The following is a 13,522-nucleotide window of genomic DNA, read 5'->3' as shown; positions in this document are numbered from 1 at the left end:
CGCTGGATCCCAGAACATTTCAACACCAGAGAAGCCTGCAGGGTCAAGCCACTCTAAAAGTGGGGTCAGTGGCCTGGGGACAGGTAGCTCTGGAGAATCAGATGTGGGAGTGGTGCCTCAGGGCTGCTCCTGGGTGCTGTGTGCCATGACCCAGGATTTAGAATAAAGTCATTCCTCCAGCACGTCCCAGAAATCTTCCTGGCACGTGGGGGCAGTTATTTCCCATGTGTTCTCACATGCCTCATTTCTGTGTACCAACTCCTGGATGTGCTGCTCTATACACAGAAAGGCATTTTACCCAATAAAGTGGCTTTTTACAATACCTGCATTTTAAATAACTTCTGTATATAGTATCATGTTTAATACTTTGTTTTAAAATATTTGTTCATAACTTTCATATAATTTAATAGTTAAGTGTTAAAGTTATGTTTTTAAGTAGTTTTAACTCATATATGTGTGCGTGTATATATTATATCATATGCATGTATGTGTATATGCGTATGATAGATAGATAGATAGATAGATAGATAGATAGATTTAACAGAGAGAAACACAGTGAGAGACGGAACACTAGCAGGAGGAGTGGGAGAGGGAGAAGCAGGCTTCCAGTAGAGCAGGGAACCCAATGCAGGGCTCGATCCCAGGACCCCAGAACCACGACTGGAGCCAAAGGCAGACACCCAACAACTGGAGCCACCCAGGTGCTCCATTAAAATATTAAAACATTTTATATAACAAATTGTCTCTTACTGACAAAATGAAATTGACTCCTTATTCTCATGCCGTGAAAGAAATGAAGTGGAGTTCATAAGAACTAGGCATTGTGGATTTCCAAAATATCACACTCACCTTTTTCTCCCTGTTTTGGAATTCCTTTGTCTGTCTTTCTCATCTGGCAAACCCAAATTTATCCTTCAGTACCCAGCTCAACTGCCCCTACCTCTGAGAATTTTCTCTGACCCTCACTCCTGGGGTCCCTCTTACTTTGTCTCTTAATTAGAACAACTAACATTGTATTATGTTTATGTATCTGTTTTCCCTTCCAAACTGTTGTGAATATCTCAAAGAAAGGACTCTTTGTTACCTCTGTACCTTTTGTACTACAGATGCTGTGAAGTGGAAAACTACATTTCCCAGACTCCCTTGCAACTAGGGTGTGGATGCCATTTAGGTTCGACCAATCAGAAGCATTTGCATAAGACTGAGTCAGAGTTGTGTTATCCATAAAGAATAGCCAGGCTCCAGGCACTGTTTTGCTGGTGCAGAATGTGGCAGAGGTGGCATATCTCTTGGAAACTGCAGTGGTAGCAGCATCCTCATGATTATATTCTTATGTAAATATATTACATTTATTATTATATATTATTTATTATTATATATAAACTACAGTGGTAGCATCACCCTCATGATATTATATTTATATGTAAATATATCATATTTATTATTTCTCCTATTTGTTATTATTATATATTATATTCTTTCCCCTAAGTAAATCCCCTTCTGCTTTCACTAGTTCAATGGATTTGACTACCTATAATTAAGAACAAGGGGTCAGCATGAGGCCACCAGAAAAGTCCATGACCTTGGCTATAACTGACATCATTTTCCAGTCACACAACTGTAAGCAAGGTCTGGTGTCTTATCACAAAGATCATCGTTTGCAACCAGAGCCATTGGCACTATGTCCTTTCGAATCCACTGGGTCATCTGAAGCCATGATCTCAGGCTGCTACTAAGAAAAGCTCCAGATTCAATGGTGCAGGAGTTAGTTAGGAGAAACTTACCCCACTGGTCTTGGGGGGCTAGAAGTCTTGCAGACACATCTTTGTTATGCCTCTAAACCAGCTATGTGATGTGGGTCAATCACTTATCCTCTCTGGGCCTCTGCTTTCTCCTCCTTAAAATAATAGCCAAGGGCCCACCCAGCACACAATATGACCCCTCAGTGTTTCCCATTCACTAACCAAACCAGAATGTAACTAACTGTGGAATGATGATCTACAAAGACAAGGAAGAAACTCTCAAAGACCAGCCAGCCCCTCCACTATCTCCATCAGGCGCACCCAGCTTACCTCTGCCAGACTCCACTCAGTCTCCCTCCCTGCTGAATCCCCAATCTTACCCCTACAGGGAACTGGGCAGTACAGTGATTCCAGATGGTCTTGTGCCATGTGTTTGGTGCCCACTCGGTGGACAGGCTTTCAGAACAGGGTCACATTCCTTCCCTGCCCCTCATAAGCCACCCCAGGCCCATCACTTTTATGAGCCTTACTTTCCTCATCTGTCACATCCACACACACAAAAGTGCCATTCATGTGTGACAGGGCTGAGAGAAGATATTGATGAGAAATTTGGGGAAAGTCCCAGGATAGTGCCTGGCACACACCAAGCACCCAAGAAATGCTCAGTCCTTTCTTTCTCCTTTCTCTTGCCATCAAAGGGCAAGAGTCTCCAGGGAGTCAGTGACCACTTATGGCCCTGCGGCTGGCTGATGGCAGAGCTGGGTCAGGCACGAGTAACCTCAGGAAGCTTCTCTGCCATCTGGACAGGCCAGCATCCTCCTTCCACTGCTGCCAGGAAACCCCCTCCCCTGCCACCCAGCGGGATAGAGCCCATGCTGCGTTCTGCTTGGACGCGGGGATGTCCCTGGTCACTTCTCTGCTGCACACTCCATGGATAAACTGTGTTTCTGAGGCTTTAATATCTGGGCCTTGTTGACCCTGGAAGACCGCCCCACCCAGGGCTAGCCAATTCCTGGAGACAGGAACCACCTGTGAGCACCTTTCCTATGCAAACAAATCAGTCCAGAGCTCACACATACTCCCCACCACTTCCCAATAGGGGCTGCTTTCCCCCTGCCTTGATCATCCCAGGGCCAGGTACCAGACAGCTAGGGCAGCCCCTTAGGCCCCAGAGCCCACTGAGATCATTTAGACTGATGACTCCCAGGCCTGTGTACCTGTCTCACCTGTTTCTTCCACAGAAACCACAGTAGAGGCTCTTGCCCACTTTTTCCCTTCACTCCCTCTGCTCCTGATCCCAACTCCCGGTGCTCCCCAATGTTTGGTGTGGTGTGCCTCCTGCTTCTGGGCATGACTATAAAACCCTCTTCCTTCCTGCCAGTGACTTGCACGTCTGTGTTTCTCACTGTGCACGACTATAACGAAGCCCAGCCACCCTGAAAACTCTCCACATGGTACCTCGGCCAAGCCATCAAAACCACTCCCTGCCTGGCTCGAAAGCCCTGGTTTTCCCAGCTGAAAATGGAGATAATAGCTCTCGCCTGGGCTCTGCTTCTCTGGGCTGCACTTCTCCATCCCTGTCTCTAAAGATAATGAACTTGAAGAAAGGAGAGTGTAACGAGGGCTTCCAAGTGTCCCCCCGCGTTCTGCTTCTGATGGGACACCCAAGCATGGCATTCTGGGAAAAGCCATGGTAATCCTTGTTTGGCCTGGACCCAGACTTCTATGCAGACATCAAAAATGAGGCTTCCAGTTTCTTTGTGGAATGACAGGGGAAGATACTCGCAGGACAATGCTGAGTGGAAAATGCAAGTTACAAAACTGATGTCCCAAAAGAATGGGACATACATATGTGAATGCGTGGGGCAAAGGGACGGGCTGCAACAAGGCACTAATGGTGGGTTTCTTTGAGTAATGGGACAATGAACAATTTTTAAAATACTTCTCTGTATTTTTATGTTTTCTGTAATGGGGTTATGATTTTCGTGTTATTGGAAATCACCAATAAATGCCCTTTTATTGAAGTCCTAGCTCTCCCTAGAAACAGCACAAGCTCCCCCTTAACCTGCTACAAGATTGAGAAAAGCAGTTTCTCTAACCTTCTCAACTCTATTAGCCTCTCAAGGTGAGTTAGTCACTGTCTCTTCTTCCAGTTCTCGAAAGACGATCTCTGCCCAGCTCAGAGAGGAGGGGCCTGCAGCACATTTAGCACCTCGCAGGTATAAATAGTCTCAGCCGGTCAGCCCGGCAGCCCAGCTCATCTCAGATGCCACTTGGCTTCCGGCAGCCACCTCCGGGGCTGGCACCAAGCTCTGTCTGTCCTGCCCCTCCTCGGTGCCCTCAGGGACTTTGGGGGGGGGTGGGGTAGGGCAGCCCCGGCTGCCTGACCAGCGGGTGACAGCCTCCCCTAAGTGAGAAGACAATGGCAGAGGTGACCACAACAGTCCTCCTCCTCCTCCCCAGACTTGGGCTCTGGGCTTGCAGGTGGAAGAGGCCTCATTGCAGCATGCCCAGGGGCCCACGTGCATCCCTGCCAGGCTTTCTCTGCAAGCCTGCCCCTCAGCAGGCTCTCCTTTGGCCTGAACCCCTTCCAGAGCTTTGTCGGGGCCATGGGGTCTTTCCTGGAGGCCACGGTACTTTGAGCCCTGGCACCACTGGCTGGTACAAGATAAGGTTCGTGCATTCGGCTTCCTACCTAACACTGCCCTTCCTCCCCAGGTGCTGATGGTGTTCAAGAGAACAGGAGGCCAGGGAGGTCCCAATGTCCTGCAAAAGCTTTCACCAGCCCAGCGAGCAAGGAAGCAGCCCCAGCTCAGCAATCAGCACCCCTGGGCTCCTCTCAAACCTCGTGCAGAATCTCAGGGGACCACAAAATGGTTTATTTATTCCACACTGTGTAGGAACCTGGAAAGGGTATGACACCTCTGTGCAAATTAGGAAAAAGTACCTTTTTCTCCAGGTGAATTAAGCCACAGGGCAGTCACATGACTTGCCTGACCTTTGGCTGGGTATCTTTATGCAGTGCTGCAGTGCCCACTCTGCACAACCGTCTGTGGCAGCCTGATACTGGATTCCTTAATTTTGTCCTGCTTAATCCTCCCAACAGCCCTATGAGGTAGGCATTGTTTCCCTCATTGTATACCAAAGACTCAGATAGCAAGTGGTAAAGCAACCTGCCCAAAGTCATTCAGCTAGTAAATAGGGGTACTGGAAAGGGGACCCAGAGCTTTTAGGAGCCCAGAATCCATGTCCTTCTGTCGCTACAGTACACTTCCTCTCCCTGATTCTGACAAGCCACAGTTATGGGGTGCGGGGAGCGGTTCTCAGCGAGCAGCCCCCTCCCCGTCAGGGGGCTCAGTGCGACTTCAGAGCCAGGAGAGCTGCCATCCCAAGACAGCACTCCACCCATCAGCGCACAGGCACAGAAATCAAAGTCTGCAAAGTGCAGCCTGACAATTCAAAGGACTGCCGTGTCTTCCTAACAGGAACAGAGAGACTCGAGAAGGGCTCCGCTGTCAACAATGGCAGGTCACAGGTGCCAGGAGGAGATGTTCCCCTCCCAGGGCATGAAGAGAGCTGGCTCGGACCCCTGACTAGATGCTGGCTCTCTGGGCCACGATTTCCCCATCTGTCCACGGGACTCTGCAGAGGTACTTGAATATCAGAGCTGGAAGCTAAGAAAGCCCAACGTTCCGAACACAACTTTGATAGTCCTTTGGTTAATCTGCTCCGGGTATGAACTTTGCTACAGCATCATTCATGGCATCGGGTGGGGGTTGGGGTTGCCCCTCCTCCCCGCTGTGGCCAGAGGTTCTGCAGGGCCCCTGATCCAGTGTCTAGACAGCCCAGGCAAGAGGTCGCATGTGGTGGCCTTCCCTTCTGGACCAGAGCAGGGAGCTCTGAAGAACTCCCCTGTTAAAACCCAGCCCACCTCCCAGTGTCCAAACTAGCAGTGGTCGGTCGTCCACGGCTCCCACCCTGCTTTACCACCCTGCTGCCCCCAGGGGCCCCCAGGGGCCCATGCCACAGCGGATCCTCCTGGCCTCCTCTTCCTTCAGCTCCCACCCAACTGGTCACCTCTGCTCCCTCTGAGGCACTTCTCTCCCTACCAGCACAAAGGGTGTGAGTCAGTACTCTTTTCTCCCTAGAGGGGTGTCTCTGTCTGTGACCCTCTTCCTCGCTGTGTCTCTCTGGTTGCCACCAGCTTATCCATCAGAGCCTTCCCCGCCCTCCCTCTGCCGCGCCCACAGCCTCCAGCTCAGTCCTTATTACACTGCTCTCCGCGCAACACCCCCCCCACCATGCCAGGCCCCTTGGGGGATGGCTCTTCTCCCCTTCAGCTCACCGAAGAGTTCCTGACCCACTACTACGTGCCAGGTACCCGTTTAGGCCAGGATGCAGCGACGACCAGTCCGGATAAAGCCCCCACCCTCACGGACTTCCAGGACAGGAGACACATGAAATACAAATGCAACATAGGGCCAGGTGGGGATGAGCGTCATAAAAGTAAAGCAGGTGAGGGGCCTGGAGGGCACCTGGAAGGGCAGTAGGAGGTCAAAGAAGGCCTCTCCGGACAGAGATGGAGCCATCGGCAGGGGTGCGGGAAGAGCATTTGAGAGGGAATGACAAGCAGATACAAACATGCTGAGGATAGACAAAGCCAGTGGGGCTGCAAGACAGGGGTGCGCGGTGAGAGGAACTGAGGCCCCGGGGCGAGCGGCACCGGGTCAAGCTGGGCTGGGGGGCCCCTTGGTACAGCAGTGCGCTGAAGCAGCAGAAACGCACGGCCTGACGTGAAAGCCCCCTCTGGCCGCCACAGGGACGTGGGTGGCACGTGGGCTGGTGGACTGTGCCAAGAGGCAGCAAAGAGATGCCGGAAGGAGACAGAGCAGGACGCGAGTTCCATATAGAATCAGCAGGATGTGCTGATGGCAAGACTGCAAAGGTGAAAAGGAACGAGAGAAATCAATGGTAGCTCCTAAGATTTTATCTTGGACAACTAGTTGGTTCACAGAGACATTGAAAGAGGAGGGAATGATGGAGATGAACAGCCTGGGTCTGAAGCAAAGCTCCTCGGGCCCCGTGCAGCTGGCTGAGACTGTTAGACATTCAAGAAGAGATCGTAGGTAGCCAGTCAGAGTCACATGTCTGCAGCCCAGTGCAGACGTCAAGGTCAGAGACACACGCTCCAGGGTCAAGGGACAAGGTCAAGGGCTTAGCGAGATCTCAGGAGAGGTTGGTGGGCAGAGGGCAAGCCTGTGGTCAGCTCCAACAGACTTTCAGATGGTGGCAGGGGAGACAGGCGCCAACGGAGTCTGAGAAGGAGAGTTGTGGTAAGGAGGAGAACCAGGAGAGCCCACCGACACGGCAGCCAGGAGCAGAGAGCATTTCCAGGACAGAGGGTCAGCTCTGACAAGACCTAATGAACGCCAAGAAAGAGATGGTCCCACTGACCTCGCGACGAGGCAGTCATTGGTAACCCTGACAAGAGCAGATTCCGGGGAGCAGGGAGGCAGAAGCCCCACTGGTGTGGGTTGAGGTGAGAACGGAAGTGGGAGGTCCTGCGGACAGTGACTGTGGAAGTCTGTGTGATGAGCACTGGGGGCCATGAGGTGGGGTCTTTGGGGGGTGATGAGGTCATGAGGGTGCAGCTCTCGTGAATGGGATCAGGGTTTTTATAAAAGGGACCCCAGCGAGCTCACCTGCGGTCTTCCCACCACGAGAGGGCACCGCAGGAAGATGACAGTGTGCACACCAGAGTGGAATCCCACCAGAGCCCAACCGCACTGTCACCCAGATCTCCAACATGCAGCTTCTGGAGCGGCCAGAGACAGTCTGTTGCTTACGAGCCCCCCAGATCTGTGGGCTGCCGTGGCCACAGCCCGCCCACACCGGGACAGGGAGTGCGCGAAGACTCACTTCCTCAGCAAGGAAGGTTCCAAGACCTTAGCACTTGGCTGAGGCGGCGAGAAGGACATTTCCCCCAACGCGTGAAGAACCAGCCAGAGTTAGAAGGAACATGCCTCAGTGCTCTCTGAGGTGCTGAAGGCCCCAGTGGAGGGCGAGGGAGGGAAGGTTTACATGCCACACGAGGAGGCCCGCATGGGGAGGACAGTCTCTGTGAACCCCATCACCCCCATCCCAGCACAACTTTATGGCCCTTGCTGTAGGTGGTGTAGGCTACGCACAGGTAGGCAGAGTGGGAAACTGGGAAAGCCCCATGTGCCTTACCATCTGGGCACCCCCTAAACTGCTTCCGGGTGGATGCTGGCTCCTCCCAGCCTGACCCCAGCCCCCTTTTCCTTTTCATCCTGGAAGCTGACCTGGGGTGAGGCCCTGGCAGTCACCATTGATCACCTGATCTGGAAATGAGGCCCATAGAAGGAAGTGCTCATACCCAGCTGTGAATTGGGGTGAAGCTGGGGTCTGGCTCTATCCAGAAGGTCCCTCAGGGGACCCCACTAGTGACTGAGCAAGATGGGAGCTTACCCAATGGGAAACTAGGGCACAGAACCATTCACCTAGGTGGTTATTTGTCCAAGAAACTCAATTCAGACTCAACCAAGGGCCACAAAGCTTGAGGACCAGGGGGACTCATGGGTCAACACCACTTGACGAGTCCCAGGACACCCACAACCTGGCCTCCACAGACAGCCCCCTGCCTGCTGGCCACCAGAGGCCCTTGTCAGGTACATGGGAGGAGATGGGGAAGCTGCTCCATCATCTTTGTCTTCTCTAGCATGCAGCCCAGAACAGTGCCAAACCTGATTTTCCATACTCTTTCCCCATTGGATGGAGCCCAAGGACTCCATCCATCTTTTATTTTTTATTTTTTTGTCCTTTCCCACAGACTTGAAAATTGACCAGAGAGGCTTATGCTAAGCCAGCCCGCACCCACAAGTCAGGGGCCCAGACGCAGGCCTTCAACAACAGTCACCACACCTCCAAGTCCATGGAAAATTCTTTCCCCTGGGGTAGCCTTGCCCCCAAGGGCTCCTCTCTGAAATGTAGCATGTCCAGGAGCTGGTAGAAGGAAGCATTTGTCAGGGGTAGCAATCAATAAATCAAGAAAGCACTAAGCATGGGATGGGGGGGAGGTAGGAGAATGACACAGAAGATGGGGGTGGGGAGAGGAGAGACCCTAAAGATGGAGTAGGACACTGAACCCTACCCAGGCTGACCTGTCCACAGCCCAGGAAGCAGCAGCCGTCTGTCTTGCACAGCCTTAGCCCTGAGACTCGAGGGGAGGATATGCTGTATGCCAGCTCCAACAGCCACCACCTCTAAGTGGTGACTCAGTTTCCTCATCTGGAAAAGGAAGGCACTGACAGGACCCACCTCAAACACTGGAGGGTGAGGACTGAGGGCAGGAACAGGTGCAGGCGCCCAGAACAGTGCCGGGCACACAGTCAGCCTTTACAGCACTTGGCTGTGGCCATCACCTGCCGAGATCCCAGCCAGGTCCTGCCCTTCCACAGAAGCACCTCTGACCTCCACGCTGAGCCCCTGGTGCACTCGCCATTTGTGCAGCGCAATTTATTGCCTGATTATACACCATCTTGAAACAACTATAAACAACTGACTACAGCCTAATAAGTGCTATACTGAAGCGCAGCTCTGAAACGTCACTGCCCCAAGGCCCACACCGCACAGTACCTGCTAGACACACATGCAGATCGCACCCGGAGTGCAGGGCTCTGGCCCAGGCCCTGGACACGCACCCAGCTCCCTCTTCAGTGGGGCAGAGTCTCCTGTGTCATCAGTTGGGGGCTGGCTCTTTTCTCCCACGGCTGGTGCTACCCTCCCACTTGGGAAGTCCCCTTCAGCCCAGCCTGGAAGGCTGGCAATGCAGGGTCAGTGCTGTCCCAGGCACGGGCAACTTGGATGGGCAGCAGCCTGAGCCAGCTCTGCTCTGGACCTCAGAGAGAGTGCTCTGTGCACTGCCTCTTGCCATCGCACCACGGCCCAGGAGGGTCGAGGCTGTACAGAATCTGGGAGAGTGGCCGATGAGACTGACCAGCCAGGCCATCTGTGGGTTGTATCTGGAGCAGGAGGGTCTGGAGGACCCCAGTGATGCTTGCACAGATGGTCCAGGCCAGTTCTCGGGATCTGGGGAATGCCTGAGCAAACACGGAGAAGTTCATGTGCACTTGCTGGAGAGCTGACTGTGTATGAAATGATAGAAACAGCCCTCCGTGCAGACACTTCTTACAGAATGTGCAGTTAAGGGGGCTATCCAGGAAGGCTTCAAGGAGGAGGTGGAGTGTGAGGTGGATATCGACCGGATGATAAGCACTTGATGTGCAGCAGGGTCCAGGCAGCAGAAGCTGAATGAAGCCCTTTGTGCTGTGACTATGGGCCTGACTCAGGGTCAGTACCTGGGAGGACTCCTGGCCCAGCCGCCCTCAGCCCCTCTGACTCGGTCCTCTCCCCAGGACAGGCTTAGACAGTGGGTGCAACACTGCCCACCTTGCAGGACTGTGACTGCTAAAGGTACTACTGCCTCTCCCAGCCCTCTGGGCCCACCCTGGGAAGGCGGGCAAGGGGCCCCAGCCAGAGGGCTCGAGGCACTGAGCTGGCCCTAGAGGACATGGGCCCTCTCCACCAGCTCATCTGCAGTGATGCTCTGTGGGCGGCATTTGGGAAGGCTTCTCAGCTATCGCAGGAGTGTATACTCTGCTTTCGCGGCCTTCTCTCTCCTTCTGAGCCGGCCCCCTCCCCCTCCTGCAGGCTCCCTTTCCCACCCAGCTGCCCAGATTGCTCTGATGGTCCTACTCCCTGCTTTTCTCAAGAGAATGTTCTCCCATCATTCCGAACTGGGAAGGAGTTTATGATTCAAAGCGCTTCCCCTCTGGGGATTAATTTTCAAAGACAGTGCCAGAGACAGGTTTATTCAAAGGAATACATCACTAAGGGAGAATTTGGGAACTCTGAAATATAAGTTTGCCTTTTTTTTTTTTTTTTTTAACCAACAGCCCTTACTCTGTGCCTGCTTAATTCATTCTTTTATTCCAGTAACATGCACTGGGCTCCTTCTGCATGTGAGGTGCCAGTCTGGGTGCTGAGGGCTCAAAGGTGAAGGAGCGCCATCACTGCATAGTGTGGGAGATAGAGACACAACATAGCCCAGACCTGGGGAGAACTGTCCTCAAAGACCTTCCCGCTCACGTTCAAGGCACCCACTTGAATAGCAGCATTTGCTGATTCAAACAGCTTCCTATCTGCTCACTACAACAGTTCCCCCAAGGACTCTCACGGACGCTTCTAGATTCATGCTTGAAATTAATAAAGCTGTATGTCGATGTATATTTTATAACGCACACACTTTATAACTCGGCCTGGACTTCCCCCAGCTCATGTCCAAGGGGAGGACCTGACCGCAGCCGTTCTGAGCACTGTCTGGCCTGGATTTTCTTTGTGGTCTTATTTGGAGTTTTCCAGACCAATCGTTTGGACCTGCTCCTTCTCCCATGGCTCCTGTTTGAATATACAGTTTATGAGTCATTTGCTTTTTCTGCCTCTCTTGATCCTCTGGTTATATATGGTAACTCCTGACTTCCCCTCCAACCGTGTTAATAATAAATAACACACTTTACCACACCACGACACACCACACAACTATAGAGAGCAAAATACGGCCTGCGCTGAATTATTCAGTGGCTGAATAACACCACAAAGCACATCACATAATCCGGGCGTGGAGAGCTGCTCACCGGCATGATGTTCTTTCCACAGCGACAGGAGACTCCCCCCGCCCAGCCCTGCAAATCTGTTGCCAGGAGCTGTCCTACCCATTATGAGGACGGCAGAAGCTACTGCTAAACCAAGGTAAAAGAAAGAAAGAGAAAGGAAGAAGGAAAGGAAGGAAAAAAGAAAGGAAGGAAGGTAGGTAGGAAGGTAGATCTCCAACATATGGTTCAGTTCTAATGACATTAACCATTCTTTCCCACACCTGCGAACCATGCACATTACGGTTTCTCACATGTGTGATAGTACTTTGGGGGTCAACCCGAAATGGCGATCTGACATTGGAATTGTCCCAGAAGAAGTTGGGCTGTGTGCTCATCACATTTGTTCCATGATGAAGGGGGGTCTGGGTCAAACGGCTGCTCCCCAGGAGGAAATAAGCTCAGCTGGTGAGCACGTTGGAGAAAGGGCGGCTTAGTTCTAAAACCAAATGGATAGAAGTTAGTGGTGGCTCTGACTCGGGGGGATCCTGGGTGACAGGGAATGGGGCGGGGGCGTGTCTGTCCAGGGTCACTGGGAGGGGGGAGAAAGTAAAAGGGAAGGGACGGGAAGAAGGGAGTAGTGAAGAAAGGAGGGGGGAGGGAAGCAGGAACTAGGGAGCAAGAAAGGGCAGCAGAAAGAAAGAGGGGAGAAGAGGTCAACAGAAAGGTAGAGAAATCAGCAACACAAGGCAGAGAGAGAAGGAGAGGGAAAGTCTGCCGCAACAGGAAAGGGGGCAAGTGGAGCTCTTGCAGGGCACTCCCCACAGAGACAGCTCCCAGGGGCCTGTCCCATCTTGCTCAGGGGATTAGCATCTTTAGCCAAACTCCTTGGGCAGTTCTCAGAGAGTCCGTCCCAGGAAGGCAGTCACCTATGGGCTTACCTAGAACACCCCCCATCTGGGCAGGCTAATCACACAGCAGAAAGGTCAACACCGGAGGTGCAACACTTGGGAAGGGACAACTCTGGACACCCTGCTCTTCCCGGGTGACATCCCAGGGGCCGAGCGGCTGGCTGGGGCTCCATCACACATATATGGAAAGAACTGGCCAGGATAAGACCCGGGTCCCCGAGACTGGCCCACACCCTAAGGCCTGTCTGTGAACACTGCCCCCGCTGACATTCTTCTGACGTTGGAACCACATCCTTAGTTTTTCAAAGCACCGAACAGAATCATACACATGGGAAGGGTCCCTGAAAAACACATTACTTCTCTTCTGTGTGTTCTGTGGGGTCAGTTTAATGTTTCAGTGTCAAAATTAACAGCAACAAAAACTCAGGCCACTTTCCCAGGGAAACAGACCTCAGAGTCAGTGCATCCTGAGAAATGCAAAAATTAAGGGCCCAAACAACTTAATTGGCCCCTGGAAACCCTTAGCTGGCAAGTTCCAGCCACACCCAGAGAAAGCATTCTGCCTTGCCTGAAAGACTTCCCCCCGCTGCCCTCCCCGCCTTGACTGTCCTCCAGTGGAGCACCCTGCATTTCATGCATCCAACAAACCCCGAGCTCCTGGGTTTACGGAGTGCCCTGCGTTACTGTTTCACGCCCAACCTGACAGCAGAGCAGTAAGGGAAAACCACGCTATGGTCTGAATGTCAAATCTCAGCATTTGACATTGAGGGAATGGTTCTTCCCTAGCCAAGGTCAGCCCCGCCTGGGGGCGGGGTAGGAACAGCCCGTGCAGTGGGACATCCAAGGAGCAGAGCCCATGCCCCACGCCCACCCCGGATGCCACCCACACACACACCTACACACACCTGCAGGCCGGCCTCCAAAACCCCTGCAGCAGGGACGCAGCAAAAGCCCCGACTCCTAAGGAAAGCTTGAGACCCACACTGCACCCCTTCCAGCTACCCGCTCTCTGACTGAGAGGGGCCAGGGCGTCCCTGCCGTGCTGTGGTTGGGTCCTAGCCCTCAGCCCTCATGTCAGAGGAGACAAGGCGGGATGCCAAAACGCAGTGAGCTTTGAGCCTGCTTCTTCCCTGAGGGTAGTTCTGGGGGTGGACTGCAGGGCAGGGGCTATGAGGCCACCTGGTGACGGGGTTACCCCCCT

At 52.8% G+C, this 13,522-nt stretch overlaps 1 protein-coding gene across 2 annotated transcripts in view; it reads right to left on the bottom strand.

Moving 5' to 3' along the window:
• The window catches only part of ST8SIA5 (ST8 alpha-N-acetyl-neuraminide alpha-2,8-sialyltransferase 5), a 50,950-nt gene that overhangs the window by 19,863 nt on the left and 17,565 nt on the right, over positions 1-13,522 (bottom strand). The window lies entirely within an intron of this gene.

The sequence above is a fragment of the Lontra canadensis genome, unplaced genomic scaffold, assembly GCF_010015895.1.
Source record: "Lontra canadensis isolate GAN:19392208 unplaced genomic scaffold, GSC_riverotter_1.0 scaffold17, whole genome shotgun sequence".
NCBI classification, from domain to species: domain Eukaryota; kingdom Metazoa; phylum Chordata; class Mammalia; order Carnivora; family Mustelidae; genus Lontra; species Lontra canadensis.
The sequence above is the reverse complement of the archived record's forward strand: the minus strand, read 5'-3'. Positions and strand labels throughout refer to the sequence as shown.